The sequence below is a fragment of the Manis javanica genome, chromosome 14 (genome assembly GCF_040802235.1).
Source record: "Manis javanica isolate MJ-LG chromosome 14, MJ_LKY, whole genome shotgun sequence".
Classification (NCBI taxonomy): Eukaryota; Metazoa; Chordata; class Mammalia; order Pholidota; family Manidae; genus Manis; species Manis javanica.
The window spans coordinates 43,340,372-43,353,165 of NC_133169.1; the positions used below are offsets into that span (position 1 = coordinate 43,340,372).

Consider the following 12,794-nt stretch of genomic DNA (forward strand, 5'->3'; position numbering starts at 1 on the left):
TAAAAAAAACAAGACCCATACATATGTTGCCCACAAGAGTCTCACTTCAAACCCAAAGACCTACACAGATTAAAAATCAAGGGGTGGAAAAAGATATCCCATGGAGCTAAATAGGGAGAAAAAAGCAGGAGTTGCAGTACTTGTATCAGATAAAAAAAGACTTCAAAACAAAGGAAGTCAGAGGAGCAAACAAAAGAAGGACATTACATAATGATGAAGGGGTCAGTCCAACAAGAGGATGTAACCATTAGAAATGTCCGTGCACCAAACATAGAGCACCCAAAAATGTGAAAAAATGCTCACAGAATTGAAAGGGGAAATAGAATGCAATGCATTCATTTTAGGGGACTTGAACTCACCACTCAATACAAGGACAGATCAACCAGACAGAAAATAAGTAAGGAGACAGAGGCACTGAACAACACTTTAGAACAGATGGACCTGAGAGACGTCTATAGAACATGCCACCAGAAAGCAACAGGATACACATTCTTCTCAAGTGCACATGGAACATTTTCAAGAATAGATCATATACTAGGCCACAAAAAGAACCTTGGTAAATTTAAAAAGATTGAAATTGTACCAAACAGCTCTTCAGACCCCAAAGGTATGAAATTAAAAATAAATCCTGCAAAGAAAACAAAAAATCGCACAAACATATGGAGGCTTCACAACATGCCCCTAAATAACCAATGGATCAATAACCAAATAAAAACAGAGATCAAGCAGTATATGGAGGCAATGAAAACAATAATTCAGAACCCCAAAATCTGTGGAATGCAGGGAAAGCCACGCTAAGAGGGAAGTATATTGCAATACAGGACCACCTCAGCTTACCTCAGGAGAGAAGAACAATCCCATATGAACAGTCCAAACTTGCAGTTAACGAAACTAGAAAAAGAAGAACAAAGGAGAGACAACTTCAGTAGAAGGAGGGGCATAATAAAGATTAAAGCATGAATAAATAAAATCGAGAAGAATAAAACAATACAAAGAATCAATGAAAGCAATAGCCTGTTGTTTGAGAAAATAAATCAAATAGATAAACCCCAAGTCAGACTTATCCTTAAGAAAAGAGTCTACACACATAAATAGAATCAAAAATGAGAAAGGAAAATTCCCGAAGGACACCAAAGGAATACAAAGAATTATCAGATTGCAATGCAAAATAACATGCTAAAAAACTGCATAATCTAGAAGAAATGGACAACACCTTCAAAGGCTGAACCACAAGGAAACAAAATCTGAACAGACCAATTACCAGCAACGAGATTGAATTGGTAATCAAAAAAACTACCTAAGAAGAAAATCCCTGGACCAGATGGCTTCACCGCTGAATTTTAATCAAACATTTACTGAGGACATAATAACCATCCTCCTTAAAGTTTTCCAAAAAGTAGAAGAGGAGGGAATACTTCCAAACTAATTCTATGAGTCCAGCATCACTCCAATACCAAAACCAGGCAAAGACACCACAAAAAAGGAAAATTACAGATCCATATCCCTGATGAATCTAAGTGCAAAAGTACTCAACAAAATATTAGCAAGCCGATTTAAAAAATACATCAAAAACATCATCCACCATGACCAAGTAGGATATATTCCGGGGATACAAGGATGGTAGAATATTTGAAAATCCATCATCAGCCACCACATCAACAAAAAGAAGGACAAAAACCACATGATCATCTCCATAGATGCCTAAAAAGCATTCGACAAAATTCAACATCCATTCGTGATAAAAACTCTCAACAAAATGGGTATAGAGGGCAAGTGCCTCAACATAATAAAGGCCATATATGACAACCCACAGCCAACATCATACTTAACAGCAAGAAGCTGAAAGCCTTTTTGTTAAGTGCAGGAACAGGACAAGGACGTCCCCTCTCTGCACTTTTATTCAACCAGTTCTGGAGGTCCTCTCTACAGCAATTAAACAACACAAAAATAAAGGGCATACAGATTGGTAAGGAAGAAGTTAAACTGTCACTGTTTGCAGATGACCTGATACTGTACCTAAAAAACTCTAAGGAATCTACACCAAAAATACTAGATCTAATATCTGAATTTAGCAAAGTTGCAGGATAGAAAACTAATACACAGAAATCTGTTGCATTCCTGTACTCTAACCATGAACTATCAGTAAGAGATATCAGAAAAACAATTCCATTCACAATTGCATCAAAAAGAGTAAAATACCTAGGAATAAACCTAACCAAGGAAGTGAAAAACCTGTACTCTGGAAACTACAAGACACTCATGAGAGAAATTAAAGAAGATACCAATAAATGGAAACACATCCTGTGCTCATGGATAGGAAGAATTAATATTGTCAAAATGGCCATCCTGCCTAAAGCAATCTACAGATTCAATGCAATCCCTATCAAAATACCAACAGCATTCTTCAACGAACTAGAGCAAATAGTTCTAAAGTTCATATGTAACCACAAAAGACCCCGAATAGCCAAAGCAATCCTGATAAGGAAGACTAAAGCTGGGAGAATTACACTCCCTGACTTCAAGCTCTATCCCAAAGCCACAGTAATCAAGACAACTTGGTACTGGCACAAGAACAGACACACAGACCAATGGAACAGACTATACAGCCTAGATATAAACCCAACCATATATGGTCATTTAATATACGATAAAGGAGCAATGGACATACAATGGGGAAATAACAGCCTCTTCAACAAATGGTGTTGGCAAAACTGGACAGCTACATGCAAGAGAATGAAACTGGATTATTGTTTAACTGCATACACAAAAGTAAATTTGAAATGGATCAGCAACTTGAATGTAAGCCATGAAACCATAAAACTCTTAGAAGGCAACATAAGCAAACATCTCCTGAATATAAATATGAGCAACTTCTTTTTGAACCCATCTCCTCAAGAAAGGGAAACAAAAGCAAAAATGAACTTGTGGGACTATATCAAACTAAAAAGTTTCTGTAAGGCCAAAGTCATTATCAACAGAACCAAAGGCATTGTGCTGTATGGGAGAATATGTTTTTGAACATCATATCTGACAAGGGGTTAACATCCAAAATATATAGGAAACTCACGTCTCAACACCCAAAAACAAATAACCCTATGAAAAAATGGGCAGAGGATATGAACATGCAATTCTCCAAAGAAGAAGTTCAGAGGGCCAACAGGTACTTGAAAAGATTCTCCACATCACTAATCATCAGTGAAATGCAAATTAAAACCACAATGAGATATCACCTCACACCACTAAGGATCACCACCATCCAAAAGACAAACAACAACCAATGTTAGCGAGGATGTGGAGAAAGGGGAACCCTCCTACACTGCTGGTGGAAATGTAAGCTAGTTCAATTATTGTGGAAAGCAATATGGAGGTTCCTCAAAAAACTGAAAATAGAAATACCATTTGATCCTGGAATCCCATTCCTAGGTATTTACCCAAAGAATACAAGTTCTCAGATTCAAAAGGACATATGCACTGTATGTTTATTGGAGCACTATTTACAATAGCCAAGAAATGGAAGCAACGTAAGTGTCCATCAGTAGATGAATGGATAAAGAAGAGGTGGTACATATACACAATGGAATACTATTTGGCCATAAGAATAAAACAAATCCTACCATTTGCCAGAACATGAATGGAGCTGGAGGATATTATGCTCAGTGAAATAAGCCAGGTGGAGAAAGACAAGTGCCAAATGATTTCCCTCATTTGTGGAGTATTACAAAGAAGCAAAACTGAATGAACAAAAAAGCAGCAGTCTCGGACCTCCAAGAAAGGACTAGCAGTTACCAAAGGGGAGGGATGTGGGAGGGCAGGTCAGGAGGGACACAGAAGGGGATTGAGGGGGAAATGTTTAGTACACATTGTGTGTGGGGTCACAGGGAAGGCAGTGTAGCACAGAGAAGGCGAATAGCAAATCTGTGGCATCTTGCTACACTGATGGACAGTGACTGCAATGGGGTATGGGTGAGGACTTGATGAATGGATGAATGTAGTAACCACATTGTTTTCTCATGTGAAATATTCATAAGAGTGCATATCAATAATACCTTAATGAGAAGAATTTAATATGGAACGACAAAAGACCCTGAATCGCCAAGCAATCCTGAGAAGGAAGAATAAAGATAGGGAAGTTACGCTCCCTGAGTTCAAGCTCTACTACAAAGCTACAGTAATCAACACAATTTGGTACTGGCCATAGATCGATGTAACAGGATATACAGTGCAGATATATACCTAATCATATGTGATCAATTAATATACAAAAAACGAGCCATGTATATACAATGGGGACATGACAGCCTCTTAAAGAACTGGTGTTGGCAAAACTGGACAGCTACATGTAAGAGAATGAAACTGGATTATTGTCTCACCTCAGACACAAAAGTAAACTTGAAATGGATCAAAGACCTGAATGTAAGTCATGAAACCATAAAATTCTTGGAAGAAAGCATAGTAAAAAATCTCTTTAATATAAACGTGAGCAAATTTTTCATGATCATATCTTCTTCGGCAAGGGAAACAAAAGCAAAAATGAGTAAATGGGACTACATCAAGCTAAAAAGCTTCCATTCAGCAAAGGACACCATCAGTAGAACAAAAAGGCATCCTACAGTATAGAGGATATATTTGCAAATGATGTACCTGTAAGGGGTTAACTTCCAAAATTTATAAAGAACTCACATGCTTCAACACCCAAAAAGCAAGTAAACTGATTAAAAATAGGCAGAGGATCTAAATAGACAATTCTCCAAAGAAAAAATTTACATGGGCAACAGGCACATGAAAAGATGCTCCACATCGCTAATTATCAGGAAAATGCAAATTAAAATCACACCGGATGGCCACCATCCAAAAGACAAGGAACAACAAATGCTGGTGAGCAGGTGGAGAATGGAGAAGCATCCTACTATTGGTGGGAATGTAAATTAGTTCAATGGTTGTGGAAAGCAATATGGAGGTGCATCAGAAAACTAAAAATAGAAATACCATTTGGCCCAGGAATTCCACTCCTAGGAATTTACATGAAGAAAAAGGATCCCAGATTCATAAAAACATATGCACCCCTGTTTATCACAGCACTATTTACTGTAGCCAAGATCTGGAAGCAACCTAAGTTTCCATTAGTAGATGAATGGATAAAGAATATGTGGTACATAATACACAATGGATATTATTGCGACATAAAAAGACAAGAAATCCTACCATTTGCAATAACGTGGATATATCTAGATGGTATTATGCTCAGTGAAATAAGCCAAGTGGAGAAAGACAAGCACCAAATGATTTCACTTATTTGTGGACCATAACAATGAAGCGAAACTGAAGACATGAAGCAGCAGCAGACTCACAGACTCCAAGAAGGGTCTAGTGGTTACCAAGGGGAAGGGGGTGGGAAGGGTGAGTGGAGAGGGATAGAGAAGTGGATTAAGCGATATTATAATTAGCATACATAGTGTCGTTGGGTCACGGGGAAGGCAGTGCACCACAGAGAGAACAAGTAGTGAATCTCGCATCTTACTATGCTGATGGACAGTGACTGCAATTGCGTTTGTGTGGAGGGGGACTTAATAATATGGGTGAATTTAATAACCACAATGCTGGTCATGTTAAATTTTGTAAGATTGTATATCAACGATACCTTAAAAAAAGGAATATCTTATTAAAATTCCTCAGTTAATTTCTTCATTCAAGTAATTTGAACGTAGACATGAAACTCCATAGATTTGTAGGCTTTCAACACTTTTTTGCTATAACATTCTTAGTGTATTTCTCATGAAGTAATTGTTGAAACCAGTGGCTGGAGGGAAGATATGTCATTTGGTAAATTATTAACATTAAAGGATAAGTTTTAAAACGTTATCTTTAGGTAAAAATACATCTTTGCACATGGTTGGGTGAGACTTTCTGCTTACTACTGTAGTTTTAAGAAGTCTCAATTTGTATCACAAATGGATTTCATGATTTTATGCAGAGATTTAAAAATGAAACTTTAGTTAAGAGAGAGTAAGCAAACCCTCTCTTTGACATTTTCATTTGAGGAGTTCTAACTTATTTGTGATATAATTTACAGTCTTATCAAGAAATGATGCAAATATGAAAAACCGACCCCTGTATTTGTTTTTCATTGAATGCAATCCATCTTAAATGTGTGCAGGCAAGTTAAAGTAGCTTTACTTGCTCAAGGAGTGAATTTTTTGTGAGTTCAGAGTATGGAAGATTATTTTGATGTTAATTTCACCCTGCAGTAAGGCTGTATAAAGGTCTTGTTGAGTAAAATCCCAAAATTGCTCTTAAGTAGTCTGACTTTATTCTTGAACATTGGTAAAATTCTGGTATATATGGTTTACTAAGTTTTTATTTTCAGATTTAAAAATTATGAATTCTGTAAATATGTTTAATCACAACTTCTGTTCTTTTTGTTATCCCATAACTAGTGGAGAGTTTGTCCCCCAAATTTTATAAGTCAGTGTGCATAAATTAATAGAAAAATGTGGAGTTTGCCTCCTGACACCGTTATTTATGGTAGACATGGTTTAGGTGCGAGCTTTTTCACCTCATCGATTCTGTTCCTCAAGGTCCCCAACCCAGAAGATCGTTATATAAGACCTCAATTTTACAGTGTATATTTAAGTCTTCATAGATTGTAATCTCGACCATTACTATTTCTGCTATTTCAACACTACCATGATCAAATTAGTGATGGTGGTGGTGGTGGTTGTGGTGGTAATGAGACCAGAAGCAAGATGCAATTTAATGTTTAACTCTTTTGGTTTTTTTTTTTAAGATTTCAACAGTCTTTCAGTCTGTTAAGAGATGATGTTAGAAAGGACAGAACGGGATTTATTTCCAAAGACTGATATAGCTCATCTGTTTGGTTAATTTCAGGGAATTTTTAGCTTTAAAATTTGGGATCAGAGTTGTGGCTTTGACAATTCTTTAGTCTTTCTGAAGGTCCTTTGCTTTGTGGCCCAGGAAGCCAGGACTCCCTGCATTCATCATTCATGACTTCCATATTCCAGGACTAAGTACCACATATAATAATTTCTGCGGTCAGGGCATAGGCACAAGGCATCCAGCTCCTTTTATCTTCAGTGTAAGTAGAACTCTATTCTCTGTCCCTCAGTTTTAAATGAGGTGCTCCTATTAGACCTGAATTCATGAAGTGTGCCCTCTTTGGTAAGAAGTAAATTAGGAATACTAAGAACTGGCCTGTTTCTTTACACTTCCTGGGGCAACATATATTTGGAAGCAGAATTGTGCCCCACCCCACCCCTAACATTTTACCTTATTGTGGAAATGGGGATGATGATACCTGTGTTGATTATCTAACATACCATGATTAATGAAAGGTTCAAATGGTGTTATCTAATGCTATATATTATGAATTAAAGTATTTTATATATATTATTTATTATTATTACTATTATTACAAAAATTTTAACTCTTTAAAATTCCTACCATGACTGCCACTTTATTCCCCGCCCTGCCCTGCCCTGCCTGGAGTGGGGAGGAGTGGCATGGGGAAAGTTCCTGCCACCCAGTGGTATGAGCTGCAGATCTTTCCTCCTTAGAGTTGTTCCCAGACCTCAGTTGAGGAGCTCTCTCCCATTTTTCCACGGCTGATTTCTCATGGGCGTGTAGAGGAACCAGGGGAAGCTGACCCTGCTCAGAGAGGATACCCATACCTGTTATATTCACCTTTTGGATAAATGGATCAAAACCATTTCCTCACTTTAATTATTCAGTTACAGAGAAACTGAGATCTTTTTCCTCACGGTAATTCAGAAAGTCATTTGGCTACTTGAGATTTTTTTTCACTAACAATTATTTAACCAGTGATAACTGTATTGATAGGACTAAAATCCTGAGTGGTCTGGAAATGCAACCCAGTTAATTTTACCTTAAGTAAATTTTAACAGTGGTGCAACTTAAGATGTAAAGCTAAGTGAGCACTCAGCTGAGTAATCCATCTGAGAAGTGATGGTCACAGTGGAGTGGAGCAGAGGATGGATCATAGGATGCAGGACCAGTAGGACTGGTGACCAGTTGGCTATGGAGGATAAGGGCGCGGAAGACGGCTCCCACGTTTTCCTTGGGTGTTTGCATGGCAGTGATGTCATTAACTTGAGTAGGGACTATGAAAGGAAAAGAACATTGGAGCTAGGTTGGGCTATTTAATCAGTCTAGTTTTGGGTATATTGATTTTATGGTACCTATCAAACATCTGAATTGCTAGAGAAATTTGTGAATTGTAAACTTATAGGTAGAAGTAGAAGTTGAACTTACATGAAGTAGTGTGTGTAGAGTAAGAGGGAGGGGGGACTAGGAAGAACTTCCTTATCCTTTCTTACAGAGAATGCCACCTTTTCGGGTTCAGTAGAGGAAGAAGAGTGTGTAAAAGTAACTGAGAAGGAAATGGGGGAGAACCAGAGAAGAGTGGTACCAATAGTTCCAGGGAGGAGTGAGAAAGAGTTAAAAAGGCATGTTAATATTTTTTGTGGAGTGGTAGTTTTATGTGGATACCTGATGTTTCTACTGTAGTTATAATCTCTGATTTTAGTTGTAATATCTCAAGTTTATAAGTATTAAATTTACTACTTGGAATTTCATCTTAGAAACCTTATGTATATACATGTATGTAAGCATACCTGTCTATACACTACAAATGTATGCTATTATGGTAATCGCTCTCATATGTAACAGGCCAGAAGAGTGATATTATCCCCATGGGACAGATAGTAAGACTAAGGTGATTTTCCCTAGGACACATAGGGCCAGTACAGAGCTTGGATTCAAATCCAGGACTTGCTGGCTCCTGCTAGACAGTGGTGCCTCCTATACATGTGTTGAAAGCACAACACACCCAGAAGTTAATTTAATAATGTTTCTTATTTCCAAACTCTTTCATAAATATAGATCTAACTTTAGAGCTTTAAAATGTGTCCTTCCAGAGAAGGAGTTATCCTTTTATTTTACTATTGTTCAAATTTTAATAATATGCTTTCTTGATATGATTATTTTCAATTTTTTAATACCATGCACATAGTTGATGTTTAATACATCTTCTCATTATTTTTTAGTTTTTAACTTTTTGATTATTATCTTAAGGTTTTCCTTATCCTATGTGTACTACTGTCAATATTTGTTTAGTATTAGAGATATTTTTGCAGCTAACTGAATATTAGACTTTAGTCTTACTAATAGGTCTCAGCCTAAATTTTGAAAACAGTGTGTTGTATAAACATAGTAAAAGGTATTGATTGTTACTTGGCCAATTCTGTTTCCTACTGAAGTTATCTGCAATTTCTAGGAGTGTTTTTGGAAGGTAAATACAACTTGTTAGATACGTTGTTATTCTTCAGTTCTAGTTAAAGCCAGTACCACAGACTTTTATCATATATTGTTTGAATAGCTTTAGAAGATGCATCAGGATTTTCACAGGAATAGAAAGGTGTGTGTATATGTATTAAAAAAGGAATTTTGTACTATTTTTTTAATTATGGAAACTCCAAGGAGAACTGGACTGGGAGTAGTTGAAAGAACTAGGATGTAGCCAATCTTGAATTCTATTTTTAAGCTTTTCCTATAAATACTATGATAACTTGGCAAGTTACTTCCTTTCTCTTGGCCTGTTTCTCACCTGCAGGATGATGGAATATAAAAAGGTATAAAGTTTCCTTCTAACATTTATGTTTCTTTAATTATGGTGGAGGCTAGGAAAATAGGCAGATTGCAACATTATTTGTATGCTGGCTGTGATTTTCAGTGTGAAACAGCTTAATAAACCTGCAACTTCTATGCTTTTGATTTAATCAGTTACTTTAAGGTAATTGATCTTGAACAGAGATATTTTTAAAAGCTCTTTGATTTTGTTAACACTTATCTAAACACATTGCAAAGCTCCCCATATTGCAACTTGAATTAATATTTTTATCCAAAAGTAATTTATGGATTTTAAAATACTTTTAGGTTTTAAGACACTTTTTAAACAGTATATGCTTGATCAAAGCAGTTATGTGTAATTGAATTGAAATAAAATAAAAATGACCAATATATCTTTCATTGTATTATTTCTCTACTAAAAATGAGTCTTGTTCTCAGTGTAATCAGTGGAACCAATGGAACCAGGTTACTGAAAAACTAGAAATTTGGGAGATTTGTCTCAAAGCAGGAGATAACATTATTACTTAACCTGGTAGAATTTGTGAAAATTAATTGAGATAATCTGTTTAAAGTGATTATTAAATAGTGCTTGGCACATAATAGATGCTGAGCTACTGTTAGCTATTACTGAGATAAAGAAATTTTAAAAGATGATTATAGACTATACACTGACTTAGAGACAGAGGTGAAGCAGGGTGAAGTATTTGGATTTTTCTGTTTGTTACAGAGAGATCAGATTGAAACTTAAATTTGTGGGTAGAGTGTTAAGATTCAGCTCTCCCGCCCACCTTCTATGTCCTCTACCATGCCCCACAGAGTAGAAGAACATTTATTTTTTTCATCTTAGAGCTCTCATATGTCTTACAATAACTTCCCAAAATAACAACTACTGCTACCACCACCACTACCATATACCACCAACATAGAAGAATACTCATGGGTCTTAAGTTAATGTAAAATACAATTGATTTCTAAGTTAATTGCTAAGAGAAACAAAATCTTGTTTAGTTTTGATTATTTTATTTTAGAGAATAAATGACAATATGCTTGTGCCATTTGGCTAATATTTTCCCTTCTGGTTTTAAGAATTAATTTCAGTCATATGTCAAGAACTATTTGTTACCTGACTTTTTAGAAAATGTCTTTTGATTCAGAAATATTTTGAGTATTTGTGTTAAAATAATTTAATTCATCCTGTCATTTATACCAAAAAAAGATGTGATATGAAAGCAAAATTCAGTATTTTTTCCTGAATAGTTCAAATATTTTAAATAAAACTTTTTGTTCTAAATGGTGTGAGCAGAATTTTGTTGAAAGTTAAGACAGGTAGGTTATTATGGTTTAGATAGAAGAAATGAAAATAGCCAGAGTAAGTCCTCCTAAATACTTTTATTTCAATTATTTTTTTTCTTATGTTGATTCAAAAGCTGATGAAGTCACAATTCAGTCTAAAGAGGATTTAAGAGAAAATATTAGGTAAAAAGAGAAGTTCACCTAACAGTGATTTATATGGATGTTATTGTCCATATTACTTAGGGTAGGGTATGGAAAATAATAGTAATTTTGGTTACGAGGTGACCATGATAGTTGTCAGTCAAAGCTGTACCATAAAGCCAAGGAAGAGTAGGTCTTTGACAGGAGATGAGAAAAACATTCCTTTGTTAAGATTGAGCATAAGGACAGTTCAGATTCTAGTAGAAATTATTTGGATCTATATTTCAGTTTACTGTAAAGAGAGCATGAAGTAATTTGTACTTAAACTTGATGAATTATAAAGATAGGAAACATTTCCCTATGAATTAGCTAGAAAGTGCATCTGAATTTTTTTCTGTAGGAATTGTGTGCATTTTACCTTTTCTTCAATTTATTTAGATCAGCTGTTCCATGTATTAGCCTTGCACATGCGGCTCTATAGTATTGATTCTGAGTATAATCCCTGGAGAAAGCTTACACAGTTCCTAGAAGACATGAATTCACAGTATTATTGAAAAATTTAAGTAAATTAAAACTGTTTTTGAAAAATAAGTATAAAAATAGGTTGAAATTCTTCATAAAAGTGTGCATTTTCCTTGTAAACACAGAAATATTTTATAAAAGTTGAAAGCCATTATACCTTTTGTAAAAATTGCTTAAAAATTCCTATCAAGTGAGAAAATCTTTTAAAGAATCCCACTGGTTTTTATCCAGAGAAAACATTCAAATGGAGGCACATAATGGCTGGTTGTCTCCCTTTTCATGTCAGAATCAAGCAGCGGGTCCGGGTGGCCTTGGTCTAATCCCTCTACTGTAAAGTTCCCCACCAGCCTTTCACCTAGTGAGTTTCGCAAGCCCTGATGATTCTTGCCTATATGCAGTATTTCATTAGGGGCAACAGAATAAACAACAAAACGGCTTCCTTCTGATTTATTAGCTAAAATGTTTTTATAAAGAAGAGTTGTCCATATCAGCTATTTGGTTACCCTGAAATATATTGGCTTAATTATTTCCAATTTATGAATTTTCTAAGACATAAGTTGGTGCCCTGTTAGTTATCTATATGTCTTCCTTCAAAATATGCCTATTTGGATCCTCCTCCCATTTTTAAATTGGATTTTTTATTTGCTGTTGAGTTATATTAGTTCTTTATATATTTTGGATCTTAAACCTGTATCAGACATTTTAATATTTCCGTGGCTTCAGTTTTTACATTTAGATCTCTAATCATTTGGAATTTATCATAATGTGTCATATAAGGAGTGGATCCAATTTATTTTTTTCCATATAGCTAGCTGTCAAATGTCCTACTACTTTGCCTTTTCTACAATAGTAAATTAAAACAGAACTAAAAGAAAAGAAAGATGAGAAAGTACTTTGTATACTGATATGGAAAGATCAAGACCAATACAATGTTAAGAGAAAAAATCTGGGAGCAGAAAATGTGTACTTTATGCCACTACTTGTATAATCAAGGGAGGATGAAAAAATAAATTTGTATAAGCACGGAGAAGACAAGTAATGACTCTATAGCATCTTACTATGCTGATAGTGACTGCAATGGGGGAGTGAGGGCTTGATAATATAGGTGACTATTGACACCACAATGTTGTTCATGTGAGGCCTTCAAAAGATTGTATATCAATGATAAATTTAAT

The 12,794-nt window shown here is 35.5% G+C and overlaps 1 pseudogene; it reads left to right on the forward strand.

Annotated features, from left to right (window-relative positions):
• The window catches only part of LOC140845995 (E3 ubiquitin-protein ligase UBR3-like), a 76,314-nt pseudogene that overhangs the window by 25,781 nt on the left and 37,739 nt on the right, over positions 1 to 12,794 (forward strand).